Source organism: Triturus cristatus, chromosome 3_2 (genome assembly GCF_964204655.1).
Source record: "Triturus cristatus chromosome 3_2, aTriCri1.1, whole genome shotgun sequence".
Classification (NCBI taxonomy): domain Eukaryota; kingdom Metazoa; phylum Chordata; class Amphibia; order Caudata; family Salamandridae; genus Triturus; species Triturus cristatus.
In genome coordinates, this window is record NC_140584.1 from 32,976,493 (window position 1) to 33,002,590 (window position 26,098).

Here is a 26,098-nt window from a genome sequence, read left to right on the forward strand (position 1 = left end):
CGACGGCCTGATATGTCCTTCTCTGAGCAGATTCAGAATCACAGATAGGAGTGCCATAGTACATACTCCTCAAGGAGTATGCACATTGCAATTAACCGGACACCTTACATTGAGGGCTGTAGTATCACCACTTATAATCGGGAGTGGAAACCCTGTAAAAAGGTGATATTAAAGAAGGGCAGCAACAGAAAAGCCTCGCTTTCCGCTCTCACTCTCGCCCCATCCCCTTCTGGCAGGAGCATCAGAAAAAAAACACTTTCCCTCCAGCCCCCACACCTCCCACCACCGCCTCAGACTCCCGCCCCCGCACTATGTGCCTCCGTCACAGCTGTGGAAACTCTCTGTGCAATTCATGTGAAAACAGTAACTTTCAGTGAGCTAGGTAGCCAGCTCTGGGGCCCGACCCCTTCCAATAACAAACTAATAACAATAATCAAAGGAATTCAGTTCCCGCAGGGGTATTGAAATGTAATTACCGAAATTAAAGAGGCGGAGTGAAAAATACTGAGGGGTGTCAAGAGGGGGCAGGGATGATAAGTCATTGTGAGCGAGAGTGCGGAGAATTATTAATTAAACTACTGCGAGGCCTTAGTAGTGAAAGTGTTGTGCAAAGGGGAAGCCCTGGCAGATATCACAGATGGCCAATTGCAAGTGGTGCCTAATCAGAGAGTTAACGCACCACAACCTCAGGCACCGTCGAGTTTAACAACGCTATAAATCTGTCACACCCTTCTCTTCCTCACGGCCACGGAAAGTGCATTTTGCCGAAATTATTTTTCAAATGAACAAATACATTCTCCAAATCTGCACTAAAAAGCAAGTCGGACAATTTGGGGATTTATAAAATGCTTGGCTGGTCCAAGACGTGATCTGCCGGTCAACCTCGTGAGGCTGGATCTCACTTCCATCCTTCGGAGATCGGTAAATTAAGCAAATTACATTGAGGATACTTGCAACAATTAATTTCCAGCGCTCAGAAACAGCAGGCGCGAAGCGCTATATTAAAAGCAAGTTAATAATAGTAAAACAAGACTTTTGAGTTTTGACCAAAGTTTGCCTGTTTTAAGGTCGCTCGTCATGCTCACTATGAACAACCCCCTTATCCGAAAGAAGGTGGGGGGTTCTTGCAAAATAACACCGCTCTGTTTACTGTATGAGTGCGACGGCCAGATATATCCTTATCTGCGCAGAGTCAGGAATCTACGCAGATAAGGATATATCGGGCAGTCGCACTTGTACAGTAAACAGCGCGGTGCAACGAGGAAAAAGGCAGGCGCGGGTCCAGGAAGTTCTTTGCTGCTTGCGTGACATAAAAACCACTGAGGAAAAGACAGGGGTGCGTAGATAGAGACAGTCACAATGCACACAGGAGAGGAACGGTCAGCCGTGGGCATCATGAGAGCGGTCCCATGCAGGGTCATTGAACATGGTATGACTTCACTCGAGTCTTTAGTTTACTTTTTACCGGGGGACCTTAAACTAACAGTGTTGTGGCTTACCTGCTGCTAATCTGGTGGAAGGTTGTACGCACGGGTCCCGGCAGTTCTTTCGACCTGCAAACCAGCTGCTCCGCAATGCTCTGACCTGCCACGCCTGCTTGAGCTGCGCACTGGCACCCGTCGCACTCGCACAATGGACAGTGCGGTGCCAGTGAGGAAAAGGCAGGGGGTGCGTAAACAGTCACAAAACTCTGCGCGCCCCCTGTCACGAGACTCTGCAGGAGAGGAACGTCATCCTCTTCGGCCCGCCCCACCCCAGCTAAGCTCAAGCCAATCAGAGCAGCTGGTTTGGGTGAGGGCGGGCAACAGAGACTGAAAATAGCCTAAATAGCCCAAACAACACTAAAGGGCTACTAAATTGAGCAGCACTCGGCACGAGCTACTCACAGGGTCTCGGCGAGCTACCGGTAGCTCGCGATCGACCGGTTGGAGACCCCTGATCTAGGGGAAGCTTTTCTATGTGCTTTAATAATGAGTAACCAGAGTGTCCTAAAAATGACCGCCAAAAACGCGGGAACTCTTCTGCGCATGTGTCTACTACATCTACGTAGTATGACGTCTTCTCTAGCTTGGTGGGAAATCTTTGCAGCTGCGCAATAGCTTTTAACATGGCTGCTCGAAAACCTCACATTAACGCACATGCTGTGCTGAAACTAACCTATGCAAGTTTTACTAAGCCATTAATGCAAAAGAAATATTAAGTAAATGGGGTTAGAGTAGATGTAAGTGGTATACAGTGAATTCATTTAATTCTGTATTCTAACATGTTCTTTTCTGACTTTATTAATAGCTCGCATTTGGACCTTGGAGGGTGACGGATGTCCTTATCTTTTGCGCCAACTATGCATGCACGCAACCTCCTCGTTCTGAAACTGATGAAATTATTGAATGGCTGCCAATCCATGTGCTCAGCAAGGACATGGGAAGATCAACTCCTGACTCTACGAGAGGAAGAACCCTAAACATTGTATTACAGATTAATTGATCCACATATGAAATGCTTGTGGGAATAAAGCTTGTGGGTATTAAAATTAAGGGGCGGGGAATTAGACAATAGAACCAAAGAAAAGTATTGCACTTAGTATGGTGTGATGTCCTCATCCCATTGCCTGGCCCAATCAAATTGAGGGGTGTACATGGAATTGAAACATTTAGGGGTGGATCATACATTTGAATTGGTATAACAGAGGTAAATTCTAGTTAGACACACTTGAACCACGTGATGCCAATGCTATGCTGATATGCTGCCCGATTTTTCTGCAATCTGATTAAAGACTCCAACACTAGGGAAAGAGGCACATCTAGGAAGGGATCCGGACGAGCCCGAGCCGGAGAGAGTAGCACCAGAGAGGGGTGTAACACTGGCGTTACACTAGAAGAGGTCACCTTCCCGGTCCTGAACCTGTCCTGAATCCTTGATGTCTAGGTCCTCACACCATTCTAGGTAAATATTGTTTCTGTGGGGTTGTGCTTCGTATTTGCTCTCTGTTCTTTCCCTCCTCAGGTACTGTCATCACATGAGATTAATTAATGTGAATTGAATTATAAACTAATTTAAATACTTTCCTGATGGAGAATCTTAATGTGTTTACGTGTATTTGATTTGACTCACAAAATTATTCATTCAGATAAATCCTTTAAAACTCCTACTGAGTCTGTGGTCCTTTGAATAAAAGTTGAATGTATTGTTATTACTATTAACATTTCCTCCCTATTCTAATCTACTACTAGATCTTTCGACAGGTACATTTACTTAGGAGATAGGGCTGGTAAGAATACTGGTGTAAAGGTGCTCTAAGGTAAATCAAAATTGATGACCAGCGGACATTTGCTAGCTCATTGAATGCATGAATGTATATGGGCCCAAATGAGTGTTGTATGTATGTATGTATAGAGGTGGTAAACTACGCTGCATCATAATTACAAGACCGTGATTGGCTCCAAAGTGTTTAAACCTTAAAAATAAGGTCTCAATTCCCTTAGGTGTTTTAGATATTACCAAGGTGTCATCTGTGAACAATAAAGCTGGTGTTTTTGTACTCCCCTAAAACTGGGGAGTTAATGTTACAGTCCAAAAAGAAGTCTACACAGCCATTAATAAAAAGAAGGAACAATGTTGGACCAAGTACGCAACCTTGACTGATCCGACTCTCGACTTTGATATGGTCAGTTGTTTTCCCTTTTACTCCCCAGCAGATTTGCATATAGTTGCTACTATGGAGGCATAATATAATATCTAAAAGAGGGCTGGAGAACTCGAAGTCCCTGAGGGTACACCAGAGTCTTTATCTTGGGACCATATCAGATGCTGCCCTTAGGTCGACAAAAGCAACTTAAAGACTGCCCCTGTTGACCACTTCCCATCTAATAAGCTGGGATCTGAAAAACTGGTCAACAGTACTTGTTTTAGAATGAAATCCTGTCTGCAACTGAGACAGAATCTTATTGTCATCAATCCAGGTCAAGAGACGATCCAGAATTTGAGGCCTTTCTAAAAAATAGGAATTATCTCTGCACCCTTTCCAGGTTGCAGGGATTTGAGCTCCTGTTATGATGGCATTGGTGACACAATTTAAGGAGGGCACCCAAATAACCGGTTCTGATAAAAATAGATCTGCAGGGATTCTATCTGGCCCCGGAGCCTTACCCACCTTAAGCGAACAGATGGTATGTTTTGTTTCTGCCACAGTTAAAAAGCCTACATAGTCCACTTGTTCTGGTTCCTGCAAACTCAGGGAAGTTGTTGGTAAAACATTTACCAACTTGGTGCGAGACTGTGTAAAGGTATAGGAAATTAAGCACCTGATCTTGTCAGATCTCAGATGTAGAGTAGAGGCGGGTCTGGTTAGTACCTGGATGGGAGATCGCCTTGGAATATCAAGTACTGTAGGCTTTTTTCTTTTTTGCTTTCAGTGAATGAGGGTGGCTTGTCTCACTTACTATGGCCAGCACTGAAGTAGAATGAAAAAAACTCAGCGCCCCAAAGTCAGTGCTCTTTATGCGAATGGCCATTCCACCCTGAAAGCACATGGTCTTGTCTGATCTCCGAAGTTAAGCAGGGTTGGGCCTGGTTAGTATCTGGATGGGAGATCGCCTGGGAATACCAGGTGCTGTAGGCTTTGGTTTTTTGCTTTAGGTGAATGAGGGTGGCTTGTCTCACTTACTATGGCCAGCACTGAAGAAGAATGAAAAAGGCTAAGATCCCCAAAGTCAATGTTCTTTATGCCTACACCACCCTGAAGGCACCTGATATCATCTGATCTCAGAAGTTAAGCAGAGTCAGGCCTATTCTTTACCGGGATGGGAGACCATCTGGGAATACCCAGTGTTGTAGGCTTTTTGTTTTTTTGTTGTTTTGCTTTAGGTGAATGAGGGTGGCTTCTCTCACTTACTATTGCCAGCACTGAAGTCAAATGACAAAAGCTTAGAGCCCCAAAGTCAGTGCACTAAATGCCTCCGGCCATAGCACCCTGAAAGCACCTGATCTCATCTGATATCAGAAATTAAGCATGGTCAGGTCTGGATAGTACCTAGATGGGAGATTGCATGGAATACCAGGTGCTCTAGGCTTTTTCTTTTGCTTTAGGTGAATGAGGGTGGCTTGTCTCGCTTACTATGGCTAGCACTGAAGTAGAATGAAAGGCTAAGAGGACCAAAGTCAGTGCTCTTTATGCCTACGGCCGTATCACCCTGAAAGCTCCTGATCGCGTCTGATCTCAGAAGATAAGCAGGGTTGGGCTTGGTTAGTACCTGGATGGGAGACCGCCTGGGAATACCCAGTGCTGTAGGCTTTCTGTTTTTTTTATTGTTTTGCTTTCGGTGAATGAGGGTGGCTTGTCTTGCTTACTATGGCCAGCACTGTAGTGGAATGAAAAAAGTTAAGAGCACTAAAGTCAGTGCTTTTCATGCCTTCAGCCCTACCACCCTGAAAACACCTGATCTTGTCTGATCTCAGAAGTTAAGCAGGGTCGGGTCTGGTTAGTACCTAGATGGGAGATAGCTTGGAATACCAAGTGCTGTAGGCTTTTTTATTTTTTGCTTTCGATGAATGAGGGTGGCTTGTCTAGCTTACTATGACCAGCACAGAAGTAGAATGAAAAATGCTAAGAGGCCCAAACTCAGTGCTCTTCATACCTACAGCCATACCACACTGAAAGCACCTGATCTCTTCTGATCCCAGAAGTTAAGCAGCGTTGGGTCTGGTTAGTACCTGGATGGGAGACAGCCTGGGAATACCAGGTGCTGTAAGCTTTTTGTTTTGCTTTAGGTGAATGAGGGTGGTTTGTCATTCTTACTATGGTCAGCACTGAAATAGAAAGAAAAAAGCTAGGAGGCCCAAAGTCAGTGCTTTTCATGCCTACGACCATACCACCCTGAAAGCACTTGATCTTGTCTGATCACAGAAGTTAAGCAGCGTTGGGTCTGGTTAGTACCTGGATGGGACATTGCCTGGGAACACCAGGTGGTGTAGGCTTGTTTGTTGTTGTAGGTGAATGAGGGTGGCCTGTCTCGCTTACTATGGCCAGCACGGAAGTAGAATGAAAAAAACTAAGAGACCCAAAGTCAGTGCTCTTTATGCCTACGGCCATACCACCCTACAGGCGCCTGATCTCTGAAGTTAGGCAGGGGCGCGTCTGGTTAGTACCTGGATGGGAGATCGCCTTGGAATATTAGGTGCTGTAGCCTTTTTTTTGTTTTTGTTTTCAGTGAATTAGTGTGGCTTGTCTCACTTACTATGGCCAGCACTGAAGTAGAATGTAAAAAACTAAAAGCCTCAGTCGGTGCTCTTTATGCCTACTGCCATACTACCCTCAAAGCACCTGAACTCCTCTGATCCCAGAAGTTTAGCAGTCGGATCTGGTTAATACCTGGATGGGAGATCGCCTGGGAATACCAGGTGCTGTAGGCTTATTATTTTGCTTGAGGTGAATGAGGGTGGCTTGTCTCGCTTACTATGGTTAGCACTGAAGTGGGATGAAAAAAATAAGAGCCCAAATTCAGTGCTCTTTATACCTACGGCCATAGCATCCTAAAATCACCTGATCTTGTCTGATCTCAGAAATTAAGCAGGGCTGGACCTGGTTAGTAATTGGATGGGAGACTGCCTGGGAATAACAGGTGCTTTAGGATTTTTGATTTGCTGTTGTTTTGCTTTAGGTGAATTAGGGTAGCTTGTCTAGCTTACTATGGCCAGCACTGAAGTAGATCAAAAAAAGGCTAAGGGCTCCAAAGCCAGTGCTCTTTATACCTATGTCCATACCACCCTACAAGCACCTGATCTCATAAGTTAAGCAGGATCGGACCAGTTTAGTACCTGGATGGGAGACCGCCTAGGAATACCCGGTGCTGTAGGCTTTTTGTTTTTGTGGTTGTTATGCTTTAGGTGAATGAGGATGGCTTGTCTGTCTCGATTACTATGGCCAGTACTGAAGTAGAATGAAAAACAGTAAGAGACCCAAACTCAGTGCTCTTTATGCCTACGGCCATACCACCCTGAGAGCACCTGATCTTGTCTGATCCCAGAAGTTAAGTATCGTCGGGTCTGGTTAGTACCTGGAGGAGATTGCCAGGGAATACCAGGTGGTGTAGGCTTTTTTGTTGTAGGTGAATGAGGGTGGCCTGTCTCGCTTACTATGGCCAGCACTGAAACTAAGGGACCCAAACTCAGTGCTCTTTATGCCTACTGCCATACCACCCTACAGGCGCCTGATCTCCTCTGATTTCAGAAGTTAGGCAGGGGTGCATCTGTTTAGTACCTGGATGGGAGATCGCCTTGGAATATTAGGTGCTGTAGGAGTTTTTCTTTGTTGCTTTCAGTGAATGAGAGTGACTTGTCTCACTTACTATGGCCAGCACTGATGTAGAATTCAAAAAACGAAGAGCCCCAAAGTCAGTGCTCTTTATGCCTACGGACAAAGCACCTGATCTCGTCTGATCCCAGAAGTTGAGCAGTGTCGGGTCTGGTTAGTACTGGATGGGAGATCGCCTGGGAATACCAGGTGCTGTAGGCTTATTCTTTTGCTTTAAGTGAATGAGGGTGGCTTGTCTCGCTTACTATGGCCAGCACTGAAGTAGAATGAAAAAAATAAGAGGCCAAATTCAATGCTCTTTATACCTACAGCCATACCACCCTGAAAGCACCAAACCTTGTCTGATCTCACAAGTTAAGCAAGGTCGGTTCTGGATAGTGCCTGGATGGGAGATCACCTGGGAATACCAGGTGCTGTCAGCATTTATTTTTTGTTCGGCTTTCGGTGAATGAGGGTGACTTGTCTTGCTTACTATGGCCAGCACTGAAGTAGAATGTAAAAGGCTAGGAGGACAAAAGTCAGTGCTCTTAATGCCTACAGCCATACCACTCTGACAACACCTGATGTCTTCTGATCTCAAAAGTTAAGCAGGGTTGGGCCTGGTTAGGACTTGAATGGGAGACCGCCTGGGAATACTGGGTGCTGTAAGCTTTTTATTTTTTTTGTTCAGATTTCGGTGAATGATGGTAGCTTGTCTAGCTTACTATGGCCAGCATTAAAGTAGAATGAACAAAACTAAGAGCCTCAAAGTCAGTGCTCTTTATGCCTATGGCCACTCTACCCTGTAAGCACCTGGTCTTGTCTGATCTCAGAAGTTAAGCAGGGTTGGGCCTGGTTAGTATCTGGATGGGGAGCCTGCCAGGCAATGACAGGTACTGTAGGCTTTTTTTTTTGTTTGTTTTGCTTTAGGTGAATGCGTATGGCTTGTCTCACTTACAATGCACAGCACTGAAGAATGAAAAAAACTATGAGCCCCAAAGTCAGTGCTCTTTGTGCCTACGGCCATACCACCCCGAAAGCACCTGATCTTGTCTGATTTCAGAAGTTGAGCAGTGTTGAGCCCGGTTAGTACCTGGATGGAAGACAGCCTGGGAATACCAGGTGCTGTAGGCTTTTTCTTTTTTTTTTGCTTTAGGTGAAGGAGTGTGTCTTGTCTAGCTTACCATGGCCAGCACTGACGTAGAATGAAAAAAACTAAAAAAGTTCCAAAGTCGGTGCTCTTCATGCCTACTGCCATACCACCCTGAAAGCATCTAATCTCATCTGATCTCAGAAGTTGAGCAGCGTCTGGCCTTTTTAGTACCTTAATAGGAGACCGCCTGGGAGTACTAAGTGCTGTAGCCTTTTTTTTGTTTTCCTTTAGGTTAATGAAGGTGGCTTGTCTTGCTTACTATGGCAAGCACTGAAGTAGAATGAAAAAAGCCCAGTGCCCCAAAGTTACTGATCTTCATACCTACGGCTATACCTCTCTGAATGCACCTGAGCTGGTCTGATCTCAGAAGTTGAGAAGGCTCGGGCCAGGTTAGCACCTTGATGGGAGACCGCCTGAGGGCGGCGTCTGTCGCATACTATAGCCAGCACTGAAGTAGAATGAAAAAAGCTGAGAGCCCTAAAGTCAGTGCTCTTCATGCCTACAGCCATTCAGCCCTGAAAGCACCTGATCTCATCTGATGTCAGAAGGTAAGCAGGGTCAGGCCTATTTTGTATCTGGATAGGATACTGCCTGGGAATATCAGGTGCTGTAGGTTCTTTGTTTTGCTTTAGATGAATGAGGGTGGTTTCCCTCGCCTACTATGGCCAGTACTGAAGTAGAAAGAAAAAAGCTAAGAGTCCCAAAGTCAGTGCTCTTCATTCCTATGGCCATACAACCCTTAAAGCTCCTGATCTTGTGTTATCTCAGAAATTAAGCAGGCTTGGGACTGGTTAGTGTGAGAAGTTGGCCTGGTATATGCTGTCCACTAGTTATAGTGGGCACCTTGCACCAGTCCAGACAACCCCTTAGTGATGATAGGTTAAAGACAACCTTATTTGGAAGCTATCCTAGTGGTAGCTATGGAGAGCAGCCTTCAGGCTAAGTCTTGAAGGAATGTAAAGCAGCTTGTTTTACCAGTCTATAATCTCTTGAATGTCTAAATGAAAGAGAACCACACAAGGTATATATATCAAATATATGTATTTATTTCTAAACACACCCTACTAGTCTCTTTATGAGGCTAGAGGTCAAAGCACATATGTTACACTTCAAATATCACAGTAAATTAGCACAATATACGATAGGCCCTAGGGGCGAACCAAACCATATATTAGGAAAGTGGTATAAGAACCATGACTTGACTAGACACAAGGCCTAGAGCCTGTAGAATCACTGGGATCCTAAGGAACCACCCAAGGTAATGACACAGGGGACCTACGGGGAACATGTGCAGTGTGAGAACACAGCCGCGTGTTCCCGATAGCTTCTATGGGGAAAGTCACGGTTAGAATTTTAAAGTTTAAGGACACTTAGAGGTGGACTTGGAACAAACCCTGAGCATCTGAGTACTTGTGTTACCTCACCCAGGGGAGCCGGGTGCATAGGTGTCAAATGGTGTCGGGTTGCGTCATCGTTTTCAATGGCAGGAGACTGAAAAGTGCTGATGTCGGGAAGAGGAGAAGTGACCAAAAAGTTCCAAGCCTGGATCGAAGATGTGAAGAACCTGAAAGCAGAGGGGACAGAGTCTGGGTCATTTGCCAGTGACCAGGGCCACGATAGACGAATGCCCACCGATGTCAGGTGCAAAGACGGGAAGCTTGACTCTTCAGAGAACCTTGTGGCTATTGTGACCTTTCTGGTGACAAGATTCCACATTTTTCGCATGATATGTATGGGGAAGCTATCAATAAGGTGGTGCATAAATACGATCTAATTGTTTAGAACCTAATACACCAGAGGGGGAAACAAATATGCACACTTTCGTAGGAACAAGGTCATCATCAAATATAGATCACCTTATAAATCAGCAAATGGTGGTAATTTGGTTGGAAAAGTTTGGATAAATATCAGCCTGTTCAGTGATCATCACCCCTTAAGTGTGATATTGAAAATAAACTTGTCACCAAAATTACAGGGTAAGACAGCAGATGGTGACATTGATACTCAAGGAACTAATTGTGTCTCCACAAAATGGACGGGTGTTAATCCAGTTATATTTATGGAAAACCTTAGAGGGAAAACACTAAAAGACCTAGAAACTTGCTTGGATAGCTCTACTACTGAAATAGTTACCATAATTGCCTTTTCTAATATTACCTAGGAAAATGCTTGTAATTTAACAACTAAAAGAAGGAAGACATTTTGTGATTTTAACCCAAGATGGTTTAGCCATGAGTGTACGAGGCTGAATGGGGAATTGAAATTGGCTCTTAAACAAAAACCTAGAGACCCCCATAGGATTAGTACCGCAAGGAAAGATTATAAAAAAAACCTTGGAAAAAAGAAAAAGGGAGATCCGTGAGGGGGCATGGGAGAAATTAAACAAGGCCGCAGAGCTGAAAGATTCTGCCCTTGTCTGGAAGACCATTAATCATCCGTATTTTAAAGAAAATAATGAAGTAAAGATTGACAATGTAGTTCCATCGGAAGATTGGGTGTTACATTTTGAGAATATTTTTAACCCAGAAGGTCTAAAAATAAGTGATCATAAAAGAGAAAAGTTTATAATAGTAGAACCAGTTAAAATGTTACCAATAACTACAGAAGAAATCAACCTAGCTCTCTGAAAAAGTGCTAATGGAAAAGCTGCGGGACCAGAAGGAGTGCCCATAGATGTTTTTAAGTATAATATGGATTTTTGGGTACCTATTTTATTGAATGTTTTTAATGCCGCATTGGGAGGTGCATTACCCGCCACTTGGGTTGAAAGTATTTTCGTACCCATTTTTTAAAAAGGGGGACAGAGGGAAGACAAATTGCTACTGCCCAATATCCCTTCTTGATTCCTCATATAAGTTGATGGGCCGAATTATGTTGCAAAGGCTCGAAGACTGGGCTAATGAAAATAAAATCTTAACAGAAGCATAGTATGGTTTCAGAAGGGGTATTGGGACGGTAGAGCAATGCTTAAATTTAGAATTGTTAATAGGGAAGTATACACTGGCCAAGGAGGGGGCACTTCACTTATGTTTTGTAGACCTCACTAGCGCCTTTGATTTAGTTAATACTCAAAAACTTTGGCAAACACTGAAGGGGCTAGGGGCTCCCATTGAAATAATTTCATTCTTATCACAAATTTATGCCTTTTTAACTACTAGGGTACGGTATGGTAAAATGGGGGAATGTACACCTGATTTTTTGGTAAAGCATGGTATTAGACAGAGATGTGTTTTAGCTCCCCTTTTATTTGCATTATATATAAACAACGTGGACTTGTTTTTACAAAAATTGGATGCAGATGCCCCGAAAGTAGGAATACGCCCCACACCCGTTTTACTATATGCAGACGATGCTGTCTTAATGTCTACGACTGCAAATGGCCTGCAATGCTTAATAGAAAACTTTGCCCTTTACATGTCTGATATAGACCTGCAGTTAAATTTAAAGAAAAGGTTTGTAATGACATGTGGGGGCAAGAGGCCAAAGCATAGACAGCATCATGTGGCTGGGGTTTTTATTAATAGAGTACCAACTTTTTCTTATTTGGGGATCTATTCTGCAAGAGTGGTACATGGAACAAGCACATCGCATCATGTAAAATGACATTTTTAAGAACCACCGAGGGAATTTTTTGATTCGCAGCAAAATTGGGAAACAAACCCATACGAGAAATTTTAACATTGTATAGGAGTAAGTGTGTCTCAGGGGTTTGTTACAGAGCAGCGATATGGGATAGAGCAAACACGGCCGCATTACAAATTAATGAAAATAAGTTTTAAAAAAGATTGTTGGCAGTTCTTAGTGCTACTGCGAACATCATCGTACACAAAGAACTATTTGTACCATATATAAGTGACACTATAGACATGGCAGGCCTGACACTTTGGCAAGGGCTAAGGGCAAAGGAAGAAACAAAGCTCACAAAAGATTTAATAATGGGCTGCCTAGCTCTTGCCCATAGTCTGAAAATACCATGGTTGGAGTATATTTTTCAGTTTGAAAAAAGCTTTATTAGCAATCAATAACATATATAACATACCAGCAATACATAGAAGCAGAAATATAAAAAAAGGAATGGCTGGTACTTGAAAGAGAAGAATAAAAGCAATTTTTGGGATTTTATATAAGGAGGAGGGAGAAGGGGGAGTAAAAGAAGGGGGAGAGGAGAGGGGAGGGGAGGAGAGGGAATACCAACATTATGATATAAAGAAATAAAACAAAGAGAGGCATACTAGATTGCATATTGTAAATAAATACATATGAATTATCATATGGATAAATACATATCTTAGCATAACAGGGTAAAAAACGAAGAACAGAGATACTATCATTCAAGGGGGTTTGAAATTTTCAGAAGTCAGATGTGAGGTATTTTTTTAAAACAATTCAATCTAAATAGGTGGTAAGAGGCAACCAGAAGAGATCTCTATTAATTGTTGGTTTACAAGAGGAGGCGAAAGCAACATCAAGTCTGTGAAAAGGACAAAGAGTATTCCACCAACATTGTATAGAAAGTTTTGTGAGAGTTTTCCAGTTGAAGGAAATGTGTTAAAAGGCTAGAGCAAGCATAAGGTCAAAAAGACCGTGATTATGTGAGGGAAGATCTAAAGTGTCAGAGAGGCTACCAGCAAAGAGGAGGGGAATAGAATAAGGAATGGAAATTGTAAACAGTCGAGATATGTATGACCAAACCTTCCCCCAAAAGACGGAAACTGTAGGACAGAAAAAGAGAAGATGAAGGAGGTCAGCATTAGAAGAACCACAAGTCCAACAATTATAGTCGACCGAGGAAGAAAACGTGCTAGAGAGGCAGGGGAATGATAAAGTCTGTGATAAAGGAAAAGCATAGATTGGGTAAGAGAAGCAGAACGAGAAATTTTTAAAGATCTAGACCAAAGTTTATCCCAAAAGATTGTAGACCATTCGCATCCCAGATCCAATTCCCAAGGAAGCTCCAAATTAGATTTAGCGCGATCTGGATTGGGGGCTAAAAAGAATTTGTATATAAGAGAGGCCTTGGGTAGAGTAAGGAGTATTTTGAGAAGAGAGCTTTGGATGCCAGGTGAAGGAGGGAGGGAGTAGTAAATGTCAAGAATAATCGCCATAAGAGTAGTAAACTTCTGTAAAAAGGAGCGAGGGCAATGGAATAAGGATTGAAATTGGGGAAAGGAGCAAGGTGAAACTCCATCAAAAGGATGCTTCACCCATATAATACCTTTTAATCTCCATGCTTTCCAAAAAATGGGCCTGTTATTGAGGAGGATAAGTGAATTATGCCAAATAGGGGAGTCTAAGAAAGATTCACGGGAAATAGTAGTAGGGTAGATCAAAGGTTTCAAGAGGGGCCAGGTAGGTCTGAATAAGGGAGGAGAAGTATGGAAAGTTTTGGCAGAAAAACATATAACTTCCTTGAAAGAAAAGGGTCATAATAAAATTTGTTCAATGGAGAGCCAAAGGGGAGAAAAGGGGGAGGGATCTGATATGAGCCATTTTGAGGCATGAGGAAGGGAGAAGGACTTATGATAGAGACGAAAATTCGGGAAGTTCACCCCACCATTAGACTTTGGTTTCCGAAGAGAAGATAAAGCAATTCTGGCTTTTTTATTTTTCCAGTGAAATCTAGAAAGGCACGGATCAATACGTTTAAAATGGATAGCGGGAATGTGAACGGGGAGCATGGAGAGTATATAAATTAAAATTGGGGCAATCATCATCTTAATCGAATCTAACCGACCCCACCAAGAAAGAAAAAGAGGATTCCAAGAAAAGAGTAATTTCTCAATTCGAGATAAGGCTGCAGACATATTCAATTTAATTGAAGAGGCTATAGAATTGGAAAACCATATGCCTAGGTATTTAATTTTTGAACTGTTCCAAGCATACCCAGTGGAAGGGAAGGAATGGGGAAGACAAAATTTTGTGAGAGGGAGAATTTCAGTCTTATCTGAGTTAATTTTGTAACCGGAGACCTGCGAAAAGGATTCAAATTCAAGTAATAAAGGAGGAATGGGGGTTTCAGGAGCAGAAATAAATCAAAGAATATCGTCTGCTTACGCAGAAAGTTTCAGCTGATGAGCACCATAAGGAAAACCGGAAATAGAATCATTGTTACGGATAGAAGACAAAAAGGGTTCGAGGACTAGAACAAAAAGAAGAGGGAATAAAGGACAGCCTTGACGAACGCCACGTTGGAGAGGAAAATAAGATGAGACACGACCATTAACTAAAACCGAGGCTTTAGGAGCAGAATATAGTAAGGAGATAAGTGATATGAATTTAGAACCAAAACCATGCCAGTGTAATGATGCAAACAAAAAGGACCAGTCTACTCTATCAAAAGCTTTCTCTGCATCGACAGACATAGCAGCCAGAGAAGTAGAGAGGGAGGGAACTTTATTTAAAACATTGAGAAAAAGACGAGAGTTATCAGAAGTTAGTCTTCCTTTCACAAAGCCACACTGCTCTTTACCAATAAGATGAGGCATGAGGGGGGTCTAAACGTAAAGCAAGCAGCTTAGCAAACAATTTATAATCAACATTAACTAGAGAGATCGTCTGATAATTTTTATAAAATTTAGGATCACGAACTTCTTTAGGAATGAGGCAGATAGTGGCCTCCTGAAAGGTGCCCTCTGTCTTACCGGCTAAATAAAATGAATGGAAAAGCGTTAAAAGTTTCAGGAGTAACAAATCAGAAAAATGTCAATAAAATTCAACAGAAAATCCATCTGGGCCAGGCGTTTTCCCTTTAGTGAGAGTATTTTAAAGCATTGGAGAGTTCATTAAGGGAGAGATCCTTATCAAGGTCAAGAAGGTTAAGATGGGAAGTAGAGGGAGTAGGAAGTTTATCAAGATAAGATTGAATGAGAGAAGAGAAGGCGGGAAATTCTGGTGTTTAGAGATTTTGATAAAAAAGTTTAAATTCATTGAGTATGTCCTGATCTTTATGTAGAAGGGAGGTGTCGGAAAAGTAGATAGAGTCAATAAGAGTGCGTTCTTTGCGTGTTTTGACGTAATTTGCTAAAAGTTTCTCTGCTTTATTACGACCACCATAGTAACGGTTGCTACTACGAAGGAGCCCTGATGACGCTTTGTCAGTAGTGGCTTTGTTAAAAGCAAGCTTAGTTTGTATCAATTCTGGTGAAATTGAATTTTTTGAAGAAATATAAAATTCATGTTCCAGAAGCTTAATATGTGCCAAGGTAGTTTTCCGCTGCTAAAGAAAGCGCTTCTTTTTCTTTGAAACAAAGTCTATAATGTAACCTCTTGCCGTGGCTTTAAAAGAGTCCCAGATGACATGGGGGAGGAGCTGGAGTCGCAATTAAGTTCAAAGAATTCATTAGCAAAAGAGCGAAAGGAGGAAAAGAAAGGATCGGTAAGAAGGGAGTTATTAAAACGCCATTGAGAGGATTTTGGATGTGGAGGGAGTAAATCAAGGTCTGTTACAAGTTAGTAGTAACTACGAAAGAACGGAGAGAGACGCTATTGGGGAAATATGAGTGTGAGTAGGTGATTTAAGATGTTAGAGATCGGGTCACCAGTATGATGAGTATGAGGCTTTGTGAGGAGAGAGTTGGGGACAAGATGGGGGTGGGGGTTTACATCACGCACCCGTGGGATAGATTAAATACATTCAGTAGGAATTGAGCAATGTGTACTATTTAAATGTACATCATATTTTCGAAGGGAGATGTATGCTTTTTGCACAGAATAGAAGGCATTATTGGTAAATTCAGGAGGGATGAAGCCTAGTTTGTTATGAACATAGGGGCAACACAGAAACTGATTTCTGCAGGGGGTTTAATGAATGATAAGTGTGAGGGAGACGTAATAAATGTCAAACTATGCATTATTACATGGGGATATAATCAAATGTGATATAATTTGATGTTAAGCATTGCTGCGATGGTAATGATTGTTTGTATTATTGTCATTTTTAGCGCACCCTGATGAAGGGCCCTCGAGGCCCGAAATGCATTGGTCTTTTAAAATAAACGCTGCTTCGGATGAATCGTTGCACTTGTCGTGTTTAAGCAAGAGGTCCGGATGGGCACAGCTTTCACATTAGAAACCTTGAAAATAGCATATCTTCCCGCGTGTGGATTAAGAAAATGTGGAATGAAAGGAAAAACATTCAGAAAATGGTTTACGTGACTACACATTGGATTAGAAATGGATGAAATCTTGTACTGTTAGCCAAAAGAGGCGCAATCTCAGCTGTGCGGTCGGTTGGGGCACAATGGTGCCCCTTCTTGTCTATGTTGTATCAAATACAGATGCCAGTTGGGTTAGGCATTTTTACCGGCAAGCACGCGAACCATGATAAGAAAAGAAAAATGAAATCTTTCAACAAACTAGAAGAAAAGGTGTGCGCCCTACAACCCCCATTAGAACTGTTACAACTGGGGCATGATCAGAAATAACTATGGGTTCAATAGAGGAAGACAATAGATTTTGAGACAAAGACTGAGAAAGAAAGATATAGTCGAGACGAGAAAGAGATGCATGAGCAAGAGAGAAAAAAGAGTAGTTAAGAGTGTCAGGGTGAGAAAGTCTCCAAGAGTCAATGAGATGTGTCTGAGAGATAGTATCAAGGAATTGTTTGTGGGTCTTATGTGGAATAAAACGAACTGTAGACTTGCGATCAAGAAAGGGATCAACAATTTGGTTGCAATCACCACCTAAAATAAATAGATCATCACGAAATTGAATACATTTTTGCGTAATCAATGGCCAAAAAGAACAATCAGGCTGTGTAGGACCATAAATATTAAAAACAGTTAAAGGAACAGAATTAATTGACAATTTAGCTAGTATCCATCTACCTTTCGTGTCATTTTCTTGCGATAAAAATTTACATTTCAATTTCTTATGACATAGAATGACACCATTTTTTTAATTAGTAGATGGAGAAAATAAAACCGTACCCACCCAGCCTCTTTTTCACTTAAGTGATTCAGTATCTGTGAGATGGGTCTCCTGTAAGAGAACTATATCTGGGTTATACGAGGCAAGGTGGGAAAGGATTCTCTGTCTTTTAATAGGATTGATAAAACCCTTTACATTCCAGGAGATAACTCTGAATGTAAAAATCTTAAAAAATCTAAAGAACCAGAATCTACAATGATAAAAAGAAAAAAGAGAATGCCAATGAGTAAAGGGGAAAAAGGATAAGTGAGGAGGAGGAAAAAAGAAAGGAAGGAAAAGGAACACGGGAAGAAACAGAGTGAAGACTTGTACAAAACCAAGTATGCGATAACGTGTAGAGAAAGAGGAAAAGCAGAATAGAAGGAAATAGTTAGGAAAGGGAAAAGGAAAGACTGAAGGGAAAGGAGAAATACAAGGAGAGACAGTACATATCCAAGGGATGAATGAGGAAACATACCTGAGGGGAATGTAGACAAAATAAGTTTGGCGTAGTGGCGATGAACGGAAGATGAGACGCCTGAACCAGTAAGTCCGGCCACACCAGAACAACAAATAGAGGAATATAAACAGACCAAACACTTTAAAGATGACAGATGGGACCTGTATAAATATAAGAGGGAATTAAGAAAAATGTCAAAAATTTGATAAAGAGTGAATAGAAGATACATGTCAAGCACAAACTAAGAAATAAATATGAACTATGAGAATAACAAATAGGAGAGTGATGAAGAGTAAGGAGAAATAAGCAAGGAGAAATAAATAGAGAGAGGAAAAAGAGCGCAGATGGAATGATATGAGAAGAACATAAGAAATAGAGATGAGCAACAGTATTGGAAGTGAGAGGATTCAAACAAATGATTACATTAGCATATAATCAAGCAGAAGAGGTAAGAAGAATAACATAACTAAACAATAGAGAGTCATGCATTAATAGCATAGCAACAATAAAAATGAAAGAAATCAGAATTTAACAAGTCAGAATTTAACAAGTCAACCCGAAGGAGGAGCAGCAGTGTCCATGTTAGTTGAAGTATGGGAATGGATAAATGTCTTGAGCTCTGCAGGATCTTCAAAGGACAGAGTTCGATTTTGGAAGGTAACCTTGAAAATGCAGGGGTTAAAGAGGCCATATCGAGCTCCCATTGAATGAAGAGGTGGATGGAGATTAAGAAACTCTTTTCGCCTGCTGTAACATTAGTGACATCTTGAGAGAGGTAGACTCTCTGACCTAGCCAAGAAATGTTACGTTTTGCTCTGGCAGCAGAAAGAACAGAAAGCAGGTCAGTAAATTTGAGGAAAAGAATGATAACTCTTCGGGGTCTGACCGGAGATGAAGAAAGTGAAGGACGTGGACCAAGTCTGTGAGCTCTTTGGATGTTCAGTGAAGTTGAAGGAGGCATATCCAGCAATTTCGGTAAAAAAGGAGAAAAAAAGGTAACAGGATCCTCTCCTTCCAAATATTCCGGTAAACCGTAGATGCGTAGGTTGTTCCTCCTATTGCGGTTTTCCAAATCTTCAGTGTGCTGTTGAAGCTTAGGAACCTCCTTCTCTAGTAAGGAAAGTCTGTGGGTGTCATTTTGAACAGTCGAGAGTTGTTGTTCCATTGCAGAGACTCTGTTCTCCATTGAAGAACATTTATCCTCTAGAAATTGAATTTTGTTGTTTGTTTCTTCCACAAATGGGCGCAAAGCTCGAATTTCCTCCAACAACAGTTCCATGGAGATAGCGGGTGATGGTTGAACAGGAGATGGAGGATCCTGCTTCAGACGTTTAGGAGTGGAAGTAGGCAGAGAAGTTTTATGTGGTGTCGAATGCACCGATTGGGCGCGAGCAGAAGGTATCCTAGCCATGTCTGCAGTGGAAGAGGTACTAGTCAACAGAGAAGGCAAAGAAGGTTCAGGTGACGACCTGGAAGAAGCTTTGGGGACAAAAACAAACTGTGGTTTACGTAGCCTGCCAAAAAAACAAGTGACAATCTAGTACCACACGAGTTGCTGAGTAGATTAAAAATGTCACAAAAGAAGAGACTATTCCGATATAAACAAGGACGATGACACCAATCAAGAATAAAGAACACTCTGAATTTACCTTAGCAGTGAAGACAGTAGAAAGCAGGTGGTAAAAAAGAGGTTCAAAACTGAAGAAAGTGGCATCCAGTCAGGAGGACTATGGTGAAAAACATTCCAGAAAGAAGAATGTTGTCATCTGGATGTAGCAGAATCCGCTTTTAATCCATGCGGAGAGGTGTAGAGATGATGTCGCAGTATACAAAATTTTAACTCTAGGAGGACATGAACATTTCATACAGGTCACAAATATTTGAAGCAAGATTTAAAAGCTGCAGTTGTTATCCGGTAACTTTCCCTGAAAGTACGAAGAAGCCAAAATGGCGGCCATTCTGAGGTACATTAGTAAGCAAAGGCACTGCCCAATATACTGTGTTTCAGTAAAAACATATTCCTCTTCTTATGGCACACATTACATGAAGAAAAACTGATTGTGAGGATTTAGTAAAGAAGAAAGTTTTAAGGGCATTATCCTTCCATCTTCATGAAACGGCAGCAGTGAGCAGTTATCTAAAACCGCAGCAGTCAGCAGTTTATCCAAAATGGCGGATGCACTGAGGCGAGCGCGTCCGCGATGAAAATAAAAAGAAGAGCCGCGCGTTAAATCTTGTGACACACCTCACCAAAGTCCTGACATGTTCAGAAGCAGGATCAAGTGATTTTGGGAGTCTGTTGATGCGGAGCGCGCGCCTGCAGAGCCCAAACAGGATCCGGTGCGGCGGAGCAACTCCGTGAGGCAGCCATCTTAACTGGCACCGTAGCCACGCCCCGTTGGAGTATATTTGTAATCTTTTAATGCAATGCAAAGTAAAAATTTATAAAAATAACCCTATTACTATACAGAAATATAGTAAAAGTGATTTGAAACTAAGATACATAACTGCAATGGAACAGGAAAGGGAAAGGGTTGTCAGTCCAAAACAGAGTACGGTTAGCTATTGTGAACAACCGGTCATGAGGGGCATCCGGTTATATTTGACACTGGTAAGGAATATCCAGCATAGATTCTACCTGACTAGGTTAAGGATGGGCACCTTACATTATTTAATTGCTTTTCCAAGAATGGAAAAATGGTGTCATACATTACCACCTTCTTCATGTGATGGTAAAACTTTACAATCTACTCTGCATTTTATACGTTTTTGTCCTTTTTATATGGGTATTCGGAAATAAGTTTTAAAACCCCTTTTTTTAGCAAACACACTTTTTAATTATAAAAATGCATTTAATTTTGTTTGTAGTATGGATAACGTGAAAAGAATAAGCTCTGTCATTTGTTTTGTACAACTTTCAATTAGGAAAAGAAAAGATTATGCACATTTGGACGTATTGTCATACGAAAGACAGGACGACTAATTATAATTTACTTATAAGCACTAGCACTTTATTATATACCTTGTGGCAGCTTGTACTTCTGTATTTATGGTATTTTAATGCATTGGCACTTTACTATATTCATATTGATACTATCCCCATGAAAAGCTCAATGTGAAAAATTGTGATTATTAATTTTGTTGTAATATAGGAATGTCTTCTTTTATTTGTGTATTAGTATGCTTTTCTGGTGTTTGATTTTATTTGCACCGAATAAAGCTATATTGAATTGAAAATGGGCTCTTCAGCCATGAGGACCAAGAGGCATCGAGGACAACCAGGAGCTGGATTCGAGCTGTCCCATGAAGGATGTCGAGTGCTGCAGCGTCGGTGCCCGGATTGGACACAACAAGCCTTGGCAACAGCAATCCACGCAGTAAGAGGAAAGATGCTTCGGTGCAGACCAGCAAGGTCCTGGGGACTCTCCAAATGATGGAGAGTCAGGGTACATCTAGAGCAACCAGGCAAGCCCAATTAACCCCTTGCACGCTCATGACGGAGCCGCTCCGTCATGAGCCACGGTTGCCGTGTGCTCATGACGGAACGGTTCCGTCATGTCACGGCCGTTGGCGGCCGCTCCGCCTACGCGGCGCTGTTTCCCCGCCTGTGCGGGGGGACAACGCAAATGGGCGGAGTCATGACGGAACCGTTCCGTCATGAGCACAGCTCAACCGTGGCTCATGACGGAGCGGCTCCGTCATGAGCACAGCGCCACCGCGCTGCCCCCCGCACCCCCCAGTGCTGCGGCGGAATTCCCGCCGCAGCGAAAGGGTTAAAGTAAGAGTTGCCTTCACAGGGACACACCAGTCAACGGACCAGGGATCGCAAAGGTACCACGAGCCAAAACACAAAGGGCCGGCTCACGGAACACTCGTGGAGTGTAGGCCAGCAATCTTCGGTGCAAAAGGTGCTCGGGGTCTGGGTTACAAGTAACCCAATGCACAGCCTCAAAGGACATCAAGTAGCTGATGCCCTTGCAAATGTGCACGGTGTCCAGGGGTTCCGGTTCCACGGTACCCACGAGGGCTACGGGTCTCAGCTTTGCTTGGGAATCGGGTCAGCCTCTGGGAAGTCAGGAAACCCACCTCCTGTGTTGCAAATACTTCAGAGTCTAGCGGGAGCTTCGGAGATGCAAATTGGACAGATGCATCTTTGGCGCCTGCCAAGCAGGGGAGTAACTCCTTTACTCCAAGGGAGATTCTTCAGTCATCTAGGCGTGTACATCATCGAAATTCTGGGATTTCTGTATCAGAGTTTCGTCCAGGTGTAATCTAAAGTCCAGTAGCCAGGGGTCCCTTTCTTATACCCAAGGAAGAGGTTGGACATACTCTGGGGACCCACCTATGGGAGGGTCAGGAAAGAGGGGTGGCTACACCCATTTCCTATGTCCAGTTTCGTGTCAGAGCAGGGGCTGGTAGCCCCTGCAACTGGTTTGAACTGGACTATGCACAGGGACACTAAATGTGCCCCCAGTGCTGAACTTCAAAGCACTCCTGGAGTGCACCCACCCAGCCCTAATCCACTAAGGCTTGTCTGGGAGGTGGTAACACCTCCCTGTGACAGGAAACCTATTGTCCAGGCCTCCCCTGCTGGAGTTTCGGTCAGCAGCAGGAGGCCAGACCCATGTCTATGGCTAGCAGCATCCATTTTGTGATGCCAGGGCTCTGTTAGCTGGTACCGGGTATACCGGTGCTGTCATGTCTCTCCCGCTAGAAGGGTGGGATCATACTCCCACATCAGTTACTTGTGTGGGGGTATGATTCCAAGGTGTTTGACACCAAACACGACATGTTTACGTGCAGCCATGCCAAAGTTAGCATTTACCGCAAGGTTATAATGCACTTAAGACTATATGGTCAGGCTGCATCACAGAAAACCCCGGAGAATAGATTCCGAAGGCTGCAGAGGGGCTCTGCTCATGCATGGGCACCCTCTCACATAAAACCAAGCATAGTGAACCTATATCTCAGTAAGGGGTGCATGCACCACCTTACCCAGGCTGCAGTAGCAGACCTGTGGTGTCATTTTGGAGGGCTTCCCAGGGCTGGCATAATTCATGCTGCAGCCCCTGGTAGGCCTCTGGGGTACCTATGCCCTGGGTACATAGTATACCACATACTAGGGACATTAAACTAACCTTGACCAGTTGAGTCATCATGTTCTGAGTGGAAATATCTGAGGAGTCCATTTGCATTGGCATGGTTACTCCCAGGTTCATGTTCCACTGTATAGTCGATCGCCTGTAGGGAAATGGACCACCTTAAATGTTTGGGGTTTTCACCCTTCATCTGTTTTAGCCAAAAGAAGGGCCTATGGTCTGTCTGAACAATGAGTTGAGGGCCAAACAAGTATGGCCTCAACTTCTTCAGAGCCCAAACCACAGCAAAGGCATCCCTCTCAATAGCTGACCAACGTTTCTCTCTGGGGGTCAGCCTTCTGGTAATAAAAGCTACTGGCTGATCCTGACCTTCACCATTCAACTGTGACAGTACAGCTCCTACCCCCAACTCAGATGCATCTGTTTGCACAATTAACTTTTTGGAGTAATTAGGACTTTGAAGAATGGGAGCAGTGCATATGGCCTGCTTTAGGTCAGCAAATGCCTTTTGACAGCTAACTGTCCACTGAACTTTCTTGGGCATTTTCTTAGAAGTAAGGTAATTCAATGGAGTCACTATGGATCCATAACCTTTTACAAATCTTCTATAGTACCCAGTCAGGCCCAAGAAACTCTGACCTGAGTCTGGGTGGTTGGAACACCCCAGTCCATGATGGTCTGGATTTTGCTCTGCAATGGTTGAACCTGGCCTCCACCTACAAGGTGGCCCAGGTACACAACCTGTCTCTGCCCTATCTGGCACTTAGTAGCCTTGATAGTTAGGCCTTCTTTTTGCAGGGCCTCCAAAACATTCCTCAGATGGACCAGGTGATCCTCCCAGGTGGAGCTAAAGACAGCAATTTCATCTAGATATGCTGCACTATAGGCTTCCAGGCCTGTAAGGACTTTATTCACCAATCTTTGGAAAGTGGCAGGTGCATTTTTCAAACCAAAGGGCATCACCACAAATTGGTAGAGCCCACTAGGGGTATAAAATGCTGTATTTGGCTTTGCATCATCAGCTAGTCTGATCTACATGTAGCCAGCTGTCAAGTCAAATGTGCTCAGAAACTTGGCTGAGGCCAAAGTATCTATAAGCTCGTCTGCCCTTGGGATGGGATGGGCATCAGTCCTAGTGACTGCATTAAGACCCCTGTAGTCCACAAAAAACCTTGTCTCTCTCTCTTACCATCTTTGGTGTGAGGTTTAGGGACCATGACTACCGGACTAGCCCAAGGACTATCTGAGGGTTCAATGACTTCCAAATCCAACATCTTTTGGACTGCTGTCCTGATACAGTCCCTGACAGGATCAGGTTGCCTGTAAATCTTATTTTTAACAGGCAGACTGTCCCCAGTGTTCACTTCATGAGTGCACCAGGTAGTCTGAGTTGGAGTCAGAGAGAACACATGACTGAACTGGCTGAGAACCTTTCTGCAGTCAGTTTGCTGCTGGAAAGTGAGGCTGCCTGCCAAGGCTACACCATCTACTGATCCATCATCACAGTCCTGAGAGAGCAGGTCAGGGAGTGGGTCACTCTCTTTCTCCTGTCCCTCATCAGTAGCCATGAGCAAGACCATGTCTGCCCTGTCAACATATGGTTTCAGTCTGTTGACATGGAGTACCCTATGGGGACTCCTGGGTGTTCCAAAGTCTACCAAGTAGGTTACCTCTCCTTTCTGTTCAACAATTGTATGGGGGCCACTCCACTTATCTGGAGGGCTGCTGGGGCCACAGGCTCCAACACCCACACCTTTTGCCCTGGCTGGTAAACAGTCAGCACAGCCTTTTGGTCATGCCAGGCCTTTTGTAATTCCTGGCTTGCCTCAAGGTTTTTAGTTGCCTTTTTCATATACTCTGCCATCCTGGAGAGGAGACCAAGTACATAGTCCACTATGTCCTGTTTAGGGGGTTTGAGAGGTAACTACCATCCCTCCTTCACCAGACACAGTGAACCCCTAACATGATGGCCAAACAAAAGTTCAAAAGGGCTGTACCAAACCCCTTTTGAGGCACCTCCCTGTAGGCAAATAAAATGCAGGGCAAAAGGATGTCCCATCTGCGCCTAAGCTTCTCTGGGAGACCTTTGATCATGCCATTTAAGGTATTGTCGAATCTTTCAACTAAACCATTGCATTGTGGGTGATAGGGTGTGGTGAATTTGTCATTCACTCCACACTGCAGTCAAGTAACTAGACATGAAGGTTGCATCCCTGTCTGATACTACCTCCTTAGGAAAACCCACTTTTGAGAATACACGCAAGAGGGCCCTTGCCACCACAGGTGCTGTGGTGGTCCTAAGTGTAATTGCTTCTCTGTACCTAGTGGCATGGTCCACCACCACCAGGATAAATCTGTGGCCAGAGGCTGTCTGAGGATTCATGGGACCAACTATATCAATCCCCACCCTCTCAAAGGGAACCCCCACCACAGGTAGTGGTATCAGTGGGGCCTTGGAGGTTCCGCCTGCCTTCCCACTGGCTTGACAGGTGACACAGGAGCGACAAAACTCCTTGGTGTCTTCAGACATGTGGGGCCAATGAAAGTGAGGGACAATTCTGTCCCAAGTCTTGTTTTGGCCCAGGTGACCTGGTAGAGTAATATCATGGGATAGTGTCAATAGGAAGCCCCCAACCTCCTGGAAGCACCAGGCTTGGGGTCTCTACTCTCTGAATATAGGAGTCCATCATCCCAATATACTTTATGGGACCGACTATCATTCCCAGCAGCCTCATCAGCAGCTTGCTTTCTGAGGGGTTCAAGAGAGGGGCAGCTCAGCTGCTCCTGGCTCAGATCTGCCCTGGAAGGGCCTCCTGTCCCCAAGAACTCAACCTGATCAGGCTCAAGCTCCTCTGGGACAGTTCCTTCTTCAGGACTAAGATCATCTCCCTCAGGAGGCTGATCTGTATTCTGAGTCATCTCAGAACCCAGGGTTAACCCTACTATACCCTTCTTCTGAGTACCACCAATTGTAGCTGCACTAGGGGGAACAGTTGCCTTAGGGGCAATGGTGGCTGTAGTTGAGTCTTTGGACTTTGTACAGTCACTAGTCCAATGGGTTTTCTGCACTGGTTTCTTTTGGCCTTTTCCTTTGTTAGATTGGGACTACCACCCCAGGAGTAGAGTTTTGGGGACCTTGAGAAGACGTTTGGTCTTTACCCTTTTCCCCACCCTTGTCAGAGTTCTTTGAA

General features: G+C 43.6%; 1 non-coding gene and 9 pseudogenes across 1 annotated transcript; all 10 read left to right on the forward strand.

The window, feature by feature from the left end:
• The first annotated feature begins 4,499 nt into the window (after positions 1-4,499).
• Positions 4,500-4,618, forward strand: LOC146856728 (5S ribosomal RNA; annotated as a pseudogene).
• A 553-nt stretch (positions 4,619-5,171) lies between these two features.
• Positions 5,172-5,290, forward strand: LOC146856729 (5S ribosomal RNA). The gene has a single exon (XR_014980329.1). It is a non-coding gene; the product is annotated as a 5S ribosomal RNA (ribosomal RNA).
• Positions 5,291-5,406: 116 nt separating this feature from the next.
• Positions 5,407-5,524, forward strand: LOC146856730 (5S ribosomal RNA; annotated as a pseudogene).
• Positions 5,525-5,631: 107 nt separating this feature from the next.
• LOC146856731 (5S ribosomal RNA) lies at positions 5,632-5,750 on the forward strand (annotated as a pseudogene).
• A 104-nt stretch (positions 5,751-5,854) lies between these two features.
• LOC146856732 (5S ribosomal RNA) lies at positions 5,855-5,973 on the forward strand (annotated as a pseudogene).
• Positions 5,974-6,510: 537 nt separating this feature from the next.
• On the forward strand, positions 6,511-6,629 carry LOC146856733 (5S ribosomal RNA; annotated as a pseudogene).
• A 1,212-nt stretch (positions 6,630-7,841) lies between these two features.
• LOC146856734 (5S ribosomal RNA) lies at positions 7,842-7,960 on the forward strand (annotated as a pseudogene).
• Positions 7,961-8,073: 113 nt separating this feature from the next.
• Positions 8,074-8,193, forward strand: LOC146856735 (5S ribosomal RNA; annotated as a pseudogene).
• A 110-nt stretch (positions 8,194-8,303) lies between these two features.
• On the forward strand, positions 8,304-8,422 carry LOC146856736 (5S ribosomal RNA; annotated as a pseudogene).
• A 516-nt stretch (positions 8,423-8,938) lies between these two features.
• On the forward strand, positions 8,939-9,057 carry LOC146856737 (5S ribosomal RNA; annotated as a pseudogene).
• The last annotated feature ends 17,041 nt before the right edge of the window (positions 9,058-26,098 follow it).